Source organism: Heterocephalus glaber, unplaced genomic scaffold (assembly GCF_053883595.1).
Source record: "Heterocephalus glaber isolate CG9 unplaced genomic scaffold, H.glaber_assembly_v1.0 deba00001666, whole genome shotgun sequence".
Taxonomy (NCBI): Eukaryota; Metazoa; Chordata; class Mammalia; order Rodentia; family Bathyergidae; genus Heterocephalus; species Heterocephalus glaber.
Genome location: NW_028258406.1, coordinates 11,016,461 through 11,027,743, shown reverse-complemented (window position 1 = coordinate 11,027,743; position 11,283 = coordinate 11,016,461).

Below are 11,283 nucleotides of genomic sequence, written 5' to 3'. Positions count from 1 at the left end.
ACCCTTCTAGTTTTGGGGTCTCTTATTTAGTTGTTGAGCACCCACAAGAGAAAATCAGTGACATGAGTAGTGCAGTAGGAGCAGTGAGCTTAACTATTATAATTTTGTCTGGACATTAGGCCCTTTTGAAATACAAAGTACAGTTAGAGAACTGTTATTTCTTACCAGGCATGGTGGTTTTAGTAGTTCAGTCCCTGCAGAATGTTAACAGATACAGTTACATAGTTTTACAGAGAAAACTTGAGATCACGAACCACACAGTATTTTAGCATGACAATCATGATGACATTGTCTTTGCAACATACTTAAATGTCCATCTTAGTATAGTATAGCCTTTTAATCTCGATCTGATCACAAGGTATTTAATGACACCAAGACAAACTCTCATCTAAATTGTTATTCGTTAATAGGATGCCATCTAAGAACATACTGGCCTGTAAATGTATCTTAGAAGTTTATAATGTTTAGCCTCTAATTTTTAGTATGTGACATTCTTTGAACTGTTTGGTGCCTGAGGATCCCTAAGTTTAGTGACACATATAAACTATTTTAACTGGTGATCTCGTGCTGGCTTGACATGTACCTCATCACAAGTAGCTGGAGCACAAGAAAAAAAATATGAGTCTAAAAGAAAAGGTTGTCACCACAAACAATCATTTTATGTCTTACAAGACCTGTAAACTTGGAAGGCATAAATATATTTAGTACACCATGAAACTAGCAATAATGAGTATCACAGTTACATGAAACCCTTTGTCCCTTAATTTAGTTTTGTACCAAGAGCATCTTTTAATAAAACCTTATTTTTTTTCACAGAAAACCAGTGTAAATATATTACAATAATATGTTTACCAATTTTTATAGGGGGTGTGTCTCTCATAAGGTTATGGAAATTATTGGGGTCCCCGTTGTGAATGGAGGCTGGAAAAAATATTTCCAGGCAGCTGCTGCCTTATTCTCCAAGGGAAGTCCTGTCTAGCAGTTTTCCCAAGCTCAAGGAGTCCCCATTTAATTGTCTTTTTTTTTTGGTACCAGGGATCAAACTCAGGACTTTGCACTTGAGGGGCAGGCAGTGGAATCACTGAGCTAAATCCCTGGTCCTCCATTTAATTGTCTTAATAAGCCTTTTAGATGACCTATGAGAACCAGATCATAACACATTTTTGACCAATGAAGGATTCCCAAGTTAATGTACATACACAACAATATGGGTTATATTTGTAAAACCAGTCTTGACATCTTTTTGTTCAGCTAGCAACCTGGTGGAAGCATCTTTAATGACATTTATCTATAAGCCAACTTAAGTTACAGATATCTTTTTTTTTCTTCTAATCCAAAAAGGCAAAAAAGAAAAAATCATTGAGCTCAAGCAAAAGAGCTGTAAAACAGACTGGACAGACAGATACGCATAAGACATTTTGTTTATAAAGCCAGAGTGCACTGAGATGTACTTGGCCAAGTCAAATTATAATAGCCCTTTCATAGTTTTTAGGTTTGTAACTAAGACTAGTCAGAACTTTTTGTAGGTCAATTAAGAGCTCTCTTGTAATACAAATCAGAAGGAATAAAAACCTTTTACACCTATGAAGGCAAAAGACAATTTTTTTCTTTTTTCATTAAGTTTATTGGTACATTTTAGGTATAAAGTACAGTTACATTCCTCGTTGGGATCTTGTACCTTTACATGGTGTATCTTAGTTATTTTTTCCCCATTTCCCTGCCCTCCCTTCATCCCCTCCACCCTTCCCTGTTCACAGACTTTGTTTCCATTTTTTTCCTTTTCTCATATTTTCTTTAAATTCTTTTATTGGTACATTTTAGGTATACAATACATTTACATTTCTCATTGGGAACTTGTACCTTTACATGCTGTATCTTGGTTCTTACTTTTTTCCCCATTCCCTGTACTCCCTTCACCCCTCCACCCTTCCCTACTTACAAAGACTTTGTTTCCATTTTTTTCCATTTCTCATAACTTTTCCTTTCCCTTCTTTCCTTTCCCCTACCCCTCCCACTTCCCCTACCTCTTTGGACCTTTTCTTCCTATATCGCATTATCAATTATTCATTTTAATCATTGGTACATTTTCAGTGTACAACATAATGACATTCATCATTGGAAATTTGCACCTTTACGTAATCTCTCTTGGTTCTTATTTTTCCCCGTTCCCCTGCCCTCCAACCCCTCCATCCCTCCCTATTTACAAAGACTTTGTTTCCATTTTTCCATTTTCTCCTATTAATTCCATTCCCTTCTTTCCTTCCTTTACCCCTCCCACTTTCCCTTCCCCTTTGCCCCTTTTCTTCCTATTTCACATTATGTATTACACCTTTTAGTCCTTATTTACACTTTCAGCTTCTCACACTAGAGAAACTATTCGGTATTTACACATCTGTCATATTTATTTCCCTTGAGTATCGTCTCAATGTGCATCCATTTATCTATAAATGTCTCTGATTTCTCATTTTTTATGGCTGAGTAGTACTCCATTTTATTTTTAAAAACCACATTTTCAGGCCGGGGATCTAGCTTAGTGGTTTTGCCACCTGCCTCGCAAGCGGAAGGACCCAAGTTCGATCCTTGGTACCAAAAAAAACCCAAAAACCCCCACATTTTCTTTATCCAATCTCCAGTTGATGGGCATTTGGGCTGTTTCCAAGTTTTAGCTATTACAAATTGTGCTGCTATAAACATGGGTGCACATATATCACTGTGGTATGATTCTTTTAATTGCTTAGGGAAGATACCCAGCAGGGGAATAGCTGAGTCAAATGGGACTTCCAGTCCTAGTTATTTGAGGTTATCACCATACTGATTTCCACAGTGGTTGCACCAGTCTACACTCCCACCAGCAGTGGAAGAGGGTTCCTCTTTCCCTACAGCCCCGCTAGCATTTGTTATTGGTTGATTTCATGATAGCCATTCTTTCTGGGGTGAGGTGGAATCTCAGCATTGTTTTCATTTGCAGCTATCGAATGACCAGTGATGTTGAACACTTTTTCATGTATTTATTTGCTATTTCTACTTCTTTGTGAGAGAAATGTCTGTTCATTTCAGATGCCTATTTTTGGATTGGGTCTTTAAATTTGGGAGGTCTAGGGCCGGGGATTTAGCTCAGTGGTTCTGCCGCCTGCCTTGCAAGCACAAGGACCCAAGTTCGATCCCAGGTACCAAAAAAATAAAAAAATAAAAAAATAAAAAAATTTGGGAGGTCTGATCTTTTTAATTTCATTATAGATTCGAGATAGTAGGCCTTTGTTTGAGGAACAGCAGATGAAGATTTTTCCCACATTGTGGGTTGTTTCTTCACACTGCTGGTGGTTTCTCTTGCAGTGTAGAAGCTTTTTAATAAGAAGAGATCCCACTTGTTGATTGTTTGTGCTAGTTCACAGGCAACTGAGGTTTTGTTCATAAAATCTTTTCCTACACCAATGTCTTCAAGAGTTCTACCTAACCTCTGTTCCATCCGGTTCAGCGTTTCTGTTTTAATATTTAGATCTTTAATCCATTTTGATTTTAATTTAGTGCATGGTGAGAGATATAGGTCTAGTTTCAATCTTTGGCAAGTTGAAACCCAGTTTTTCTAGCACCATTTATTAAAGAGGCTGTCTTTCCTCCAGTGAGGGTGTTTGGCTCCTTTATCGAAGATGAGATGGCTGAGTGTGTCTGGCGTTGTTTCTGCATCTTCTAATCTGTTCCACTGGTCCTCAGGTCTGTTTCTTTGCCAGTACCATGCTGTTTTTATCACAGTAGCTTTGTAGTATAGTTTCAAGTTGGAGATTGTGATACCCCCTGCCATGTCTCTGTTACCTAGAATTGCTTTTGCTATTCTGGGTCTCTTCTTGTTCCAAATGAATTTTTGGATTGTTTTCTCAAGGTCCATGAAGTATTCTGCTGGGATTTCAATTGGGATTGTATTGAATCTATATAGCAGTTTTGGAAGTATGGCCATTTTCACTATATTAATCCTTCCTACCCAGGAGCAGGGGATGTCTGTCCATTTTCTGATATCATCTTCAATCTCTCTTTTCAGAGTGCCATAGTTTTCAGAGAAGAGGTCTTTGATTTCTTTTGTTAGGTTGATTCCTAGGTATTTCAGTTTTTTGAATGCTATTGTGAAAGGAATTATTTGCCCTATTTCTCTCTCAGTGAGTCTGTCATTGGTGTAGAGGAAAGCTATTGATTTTTGTGTGTTGACCTTGTAAGCAGCTACTTGACTGAATTTGGTTATTAAGTCTAGAAGACTTTTGGTGGAGTTCTTGGGGTCTTCTATATAGAGTATCATGTCATCTGCAAATAATGATAGTTTGACTTCTTCATTTCCTATCTTTATTCCTTTTATTTCTTTCTCTTGTCTAATTGCCGTGGTTAACGTTTCCAAAGCTATATTGAACAAGAGTGGTGATAGTGGACGTCCTTGTCTTGTTTCTGATTTGAGTGTGAAGGATTTCAGTTTTTGACCATTTAGTATGATACTGGTTGTTGGTTTTTCATAGATGGCTTCTATCAGTTTGAGGTAGAGACCATGTATTCCAATTTTTTGTAGGGTTTTTATCATAAATGCATGTTGGATTTTGTCAAATGCTTTTTTGCATCTATGGAGATAATCACATGGTTTTTGTCCTTGGCTCTATTGATATAGTGTATTACATTGATTGATATGCATATGTTGAACCATGCCTGCATCCCTGGGATGAACCTCACTTGGTCAGGGAGTATGATCTTCTTGATGATCTTCTGCATTCTGTTTGCCAGTATCTTATTAAGTATTTTTGCATCTATGTTCATTAGTGAGATTGGCCTATGGTTCTCCTTTTCAGTTGGATCTTTCTCTGCTTTGGGAATCAAGGTGATGCTTGCTTCCAGGACTGAATTTGGGAGTATTGCTTCCCTTTCAATTTCATTGAAGAGTTTCAACAGTAGTGGCAGTAGTTCCTCTCTAAATGTCTTGTAGAATTCAGCAGTGAAGCCATCAGGACCTGGGCTTTTCTTAGTTGATAAGTTTTTAATTATGTTTTCAATTTCATTGGTTGATATTGGGTTGTTTAGAAGTTTTAGGTCTTTTTCATTCAACTTTGGTAATTCATGTGCATCTAGGAATGTGTCCATTTTTTCTGTGTTTTCCATCTTATTGGCCTATAGGTTCTGGAAGTAGGTATTGATGATCCTCTGGATTTCTGCTGGGTCTGTTGTAATTTTACCCTTTTCGTTCCTAATTGCATGAATTTGGGCCTTTTCTTTCCTTTTTCTGATAAGGTTGGCTAAGGGTTTGTCAATTTTGTTTACTCTTCCGAAGAACCATCTTTTGGCTTCATTAATTTTTTGTATCATTCTCTTAGTCTCCATTGCATTGATTTCTCCTCTGATCTTTATAATTTCCTCCCTTGTATGAGCTTTGGTGTTGTCCTGCTCTTCTTTTTCTAGAAGCTTGAGGTTCAGCATCAGGTTGTTTAATTGGCCTTGCTCTGCTTTCCTAATATGTGCTTTCACTGCTATGAATTTCCTTCATAAGACTACTTTAAAAAAAAAAAAGACTGCTTTCATTGTGTCCCATAGATATTGATATGTTGTATTGTCTTTGTCATTTAATTGAAGGAACTGTCTGATTTCTTCTTTAATTTCCTCTGTGACCCATTGGTTATTCAGAAGTGTGTTGTTCAGTTTCCATGTGTTTATGAAATTTTTGCGATTTCTTTTGCTATTCATCTCCAATTTTTTGTGAGTTTTCTTTTTGAACTCCAATTTTATAGCACTATGGTGTGATAATATACAGGGGGTAATTTCAATTCCTTTGCATTTACTTAAATTTGTTATGTGGGCGAGTATGTGGTCTGTTTTTGAGAATCACCCATGTGCAGCTGAAAAGAATGTGTATTCTCATTTTGTGGGGTTGAACACTGTAAACATCTGTCAAGTTCATTTGTTTAACAGTTTAGTTGAGTTCTAGTATTTCATTACTTATTTTTTGTCTAGTTGATCTATCTATTTGTGACAGTCGGGTATTGAGGTCCCCCACTACAATTGTATTTGTGCATATATGACTTTTTATGTCTGTTAGTATTTGTTTTATATAGTTGGGCACACTAGTGTTTGGTGCATAGATATTTATGATTGTCATCTCTTCCTGTTGGATTGTTCCCTTTACAAGGATGTAGTGTCCTTCTTTGTCTCTCTTAATCAGTGTTGGTTTGAAATCCACTTGATCTGCAAAGAGGATAGGTACTCCTGCTTTATTTCGGGTTCCCGTCGCATGGAGTATTGTTTTCCACCCCTTAACTTTCAGTCTGTGAGTTTCATTTTGAATTAAATGTGTTTCTTGTATGCAGCATATTGTTGAATTTTGATTCTTGACTCATTCTGCCAGTCTATTTCTTTTGCTTGATGAATTGAAACCATTAACATTGATCGTTATAAGTGATACATATTGAATTATCATTGTCATGACTTTTTCTTTTTGTTGAGTTCTCCCCCTTTACATTTAATTTCTTATCGCACTCGATTGGTTCATTCTGCTGTGCTTCCTGCGGTGTGATCCTCATTGTCTGTTCCTAGGATATTGTCTAAAATTCTTTGGAGTGCTGGTTTGATATTCATGAAGTTCCTAAGGTGCTCTTTATCATGAAAGTATCTTATTTCTCCATCAATTTTGAAAGATGGTTTTGCATGGTGCATCAATCTGGGTTAGAGGCTATTTTCCTTTCGGGCTTGGAATATGTCACTCCAAGCTCTTCTTGCTTTGAGGGTTTGCATTGAGAAGTCTGCTGTAATTCTGGTGGGCTTTCCTTTGTATGTGATTTGTTTCTTTTCTTTCACTGCTTGGAGAACTTTGTTCTTCTGTTGTGTTTCTGGAATCTTAACAATTATTTGCCTATGTGTAGATTTTTTTTGATCAAGGCTATTTGGAGTCCTATATGCCTCACTTATCTGTATGTCAAGTTCTTTCCCCCTGCTTGGGAAGTTTTCTACCATTACTTCTGTGAACAGTTTTTTTATGTCATCTGCACTCTCTCCTGTTTCTTCGTTGACTCCAATCAGTCTTATGTTATTCTTCTTTGCATCATCTAGCAGCTGCTGGATTGATTTCTCATGGTCCCTTACAATTTTAAAGCAGTTTTTCTTTTCCTGGTCATTAATTGCAATCTTATCTTCTATGTCTGAAATTCTCATATTGGCTCATTCTGCTGTGTAGACTTTCTTTGGAGTTTTTGATCTCCTGGAAATCTGTTTGCATCTGTTTTATGGATTCCATTTGTTTCCTATGTTGGGATTCCATCATGTTCCTCAGCTCCTCTCTAGATTTATTAATCATGTGTTGCACTAGGAGCACAATCTCTGCTGTTATCTGAGAAATTATTTTTGCTTTCATTTTTTCCGGATCTTCTTTTGTTGCCAGTTCAGGGAGTCCAGGTGTTTGAGTATCAGAGTGTTCCATCTCATTTCCCATTGGGGTTGCTGTAGGTGATCTGAAAGTCTGGCTTTGAAACTTGTTTACATGTCTTCTCATTTCAACAGGGGAGGGTGTGCTATTGGTGCTCCCTTTGGGCTGGGAGCAGTGGAGCCCCGGCCCGGAAGCCCCTACCTGTGGGCTGGGAGCAGTGGAAGGGCAGCTTGGAAGTGCCTTCTTCTGGGCTGGGAGCAGTGGAATGGCAGCCTGGAAGCCCCTTCCCCTGGGCTGGGAGCGGTGGAATGGCCCTAAAAGACAATTTTAGAAAGAGCCCTCGGCTGACAGTTTATCTGATTGGAATACCCAGCTTTACAGGCTTCTCATTGTTGCTTTGATGGCCACAATTGGTGGTTATTCATACCTGATAGCCAAAATTGCTGCTTTGTTAGCCACCTCTGATTGTTTCCTCTAGAGGTGTAGAGTGTTAAAAGGCAGTTTTAACTTTCTATGGTTGGGGGGCAGGAGGGTTGCGGGCCAGGTTTGGGTGTAGAAATAAACTAGGTGGCACTCTGGAGCTGAGTATGAATTCCAAACAGTAAGGGAAGAAGGTCTGCCGAGGCTCCAACCTGCCATGCTACAGATATCTACTATGACAATTGTTTCCCATTTGGAAAAAAAGCAAGGGGAAAGAAGGCATCCCTATCTATCCCTCTTGTTCTGTGCCCAGTCTAATTCATCCCTTAGACTTGTCCCTGTCCAGTTCCAGCTGCATTAGACTAGAGGTGCAAGGAAGTGGCCAGAGGCTTGAACCATACTTAGCTATAGGTTTCTATTTTTCAGAGCCTCAGTATATCTCTTGAGAATAGTGGCTGGCCTGGCAAGATGTTCTAGAGAGAAATGACCAGAGAAGCAGTCCTCTAGGGACTGGGGCTGTGCCTATCCTTTAATACCTGTTTCTGCTTAAAACTTTATTAAACTTATAAGGTCTCTTAGGAATGTTTTATTCTGTCAGCCTTTTTCTTTTGAGGTAAGGTCTCACTATGTAGTTCAGGGTGCCCTCCAACTCATGGTGATCCTCCTGCCTCAGCCTCCTGAGTGCTGGGATTACAGGCATGCACAACCCTATCCAGCTTTCAGCATCATTCTTGAGGGGTGTAAGAGAAGTTGATCTCCAATTCTGCCTGAGGACTGAAAGATAAATTTGGACTAAAACTTTTATATTTATTCTTTGAGAGTTTCAGCCTTAAACCTAAACTAGTTTTTGAAAATCGCCCAGAGACAAGTCAGCTTTACTCTGGAAGGGTCCCAGGGAGGGGAAACTTACCATTCTGGAAACTTGGTCCTGAACTCCAGCAGCCACAGAGGAGAGAATTGCCTTGGACCAAACACTGTTGTAAACAGTTATTTCTCAAAGGCAGGGCAGTGGAGAAGGTTAAAATCCTAACCATCTCAGGTGCAGAAAGACAAGATCAAGAGCTTTGCCGGGGTAGGTCTATAATCCTTAGCAAAACATGCCTCTAGAGACAAAAGCTGTGACTCCAACCAGAAAATTAAACCAATAATCAGAGAACCTGAATGACTGCTTTTTAACCTTTGAAAGAGTGTGAGAGAAAATAAAAGTGTTCCGACTATATTGTTTAGGACTTACTTTTTAAAAAATCCTTTTATTGGTACGTTTTACGTATACAATGTAATGACATTCATCATTGGAAATTTGCACCTTTACATAATCCCTTGGTTCTTTTTTTTCCCCCCCTTCCCCAGTCCTCCCTTTAACTCCTCCATCCCTCCCTGTTTACAAAGACTTTCTTTCCTTTTTTTCATTTGCTCATATTAATTCCATTCCCTTCTTTCCTTTCCCCTACCCCTCCCACTTCCCCTTCCCCTTTGCCCCCTTTCTTCCTATTTCACGTCATCTATTATACCTTTTAGTAGGACTTACTTTTTAATAAATGACTCTGAATCAAAAAGTTCTAAAATCCCAGCTTTCAAAAGAAATCTATCACCCCTGGGGACAGACAGACAGGTAATAGTCCAGAAGAAATCTTGGCCCTAGAAAAATGAGGTCTTCAGACATTTTGGGTTCTCTTATCTAGTCACCTAGTAATTCTTTATCAGTGCTGGCTAGGCTCTACTTAAGCCCATTCTGAAAATGTATATCCCCAGGTATCTGGAGTACACTTAAACGCACAGATTAAAGTCTGTACCCATTGTCTCTGAGTAGAAGTCAATGTTTGATTTGAGCATAACATTACATCTTTCCAGTCTAGTTCGGAGGTCTCAGTCCTCCAAAGACCTCCATGTACATATCGTCTGAAAACTTTCCTAGATCTTGTCTGGTCTGTTTGAGTTCATTGAAAGAAAAGGACACATGAATACAGATAGTCCCATGTTTGCTATTTACTTACTGTCCTTGGGAAGCTTAAAATCAGCTAAGGATGGATATAATCCAGTAGAGGCTTTGATTACAGCTGGTTTAGAACCCTTACCCTTTTAGGATCCGAAAGAGAGGCAGGGGAAACCTCAGGCTCCGTAATAGTGAATATGGCAATGATTAAAGTTACCTTGGAAACCTTGTCCTCAGTCTAATGGGTGAAGAAATGCAGTCAGGTTCAATGATAGTGGATGCATCAAATTGTGCTTTAGGGGCCAAAGGTGTCTTTTTTCCCCCCGGGGCTCATATTTACCTTTTGAACACATTATCTCTTAATGCAAAGAAAATCTGAACATAATGTAATTCTGATCACTTTCACTTTTTTACAGCATAATTCTCATTGTGAAATAGTACCATAATCAATACTTCTTTCTGTATTTTATTTTGGCTCTAGGGTTTAGGCAGACCATGTGACTCTGGCATTGAGTTCCCAAAAGAAATCCAAGAGAAAGAATGGCATCCTTTTACTTTCTTCTTGATTTCTATATCCTCAAGGCATCCCAGGAGGTACCCCAGTCCAGAGCAGGTAGCCATCTGGAGGGTAGAAGATACGTTGGGTCAAACTAGCCACCTCTTGCCAGCTTGAGGCCCTATCTTTCCCAGGAACTCACACTCCTAACCCCACCATGTATTTCCAAAAGCACAATTGATTCCCAGCTGTAACAGCCATTTTTAAAGAAGGAAGCATTGCTAGCAGAATTGATATTCGGAGATCTAAACCACTGCTAATTCTTTGAGAGAGATTGAGGTACATAGATTAAAGAACAAATTAGAGTACTTTTTAGCCTGCAGAAGAGATCATCACCTCCAGAGATAGGCAGAGTTAAGGTACTGGCCGGGAGTTCTTGCCCTGGCCCCTAGGGCAAAGTTCCCCAGACATCTGTGTTATTTGCCTAACCTCCTGGGCAATCTTCTTCAGCAGCAAGACAAGGGTGTGCTTTAAGGTTTCATCTAAAACTTAGTCTTTCTGAAACTTCACAGGTTAAACCTATAGCCTAGCAGTCACAATTCACATATCAGTAAAGACACATTGATCAGTTTCCTATACATGAATGAGGAGAAAAGCTGATTGAAATCACTTTTTTATTCTTAGCATATGTAAGGCTCCTTTGATAGTTTTCCTCCATGAAAAACAGTTATTGCAAGCTGCCTCATTTTAACCTCCTGGAGAGAAGTGTGGTCCAACAATAAGGAGTTCTAAAGTTCATTCCCTGTGAGTTGGAGTGTAAAAAATTGGGAGTTTTCTAACTTACTAACAGTCCAAAACTGTAGCTCGACTCCTAATGGAAGCTTAATGAGAAGGCTCTAAAAGTGTGGCCTCTGGTCACTCTTGGGACAGAGAATACAGAAGATCACTGAAAGAGTTACTTTTCCACCCCATTGAGTGCAGGGAGAGATGATAGATGTGTGGAGATTTTCTGTTGATTACCTGATTGGGCTGTCAGGACCTAGCTTTCACTGAGGG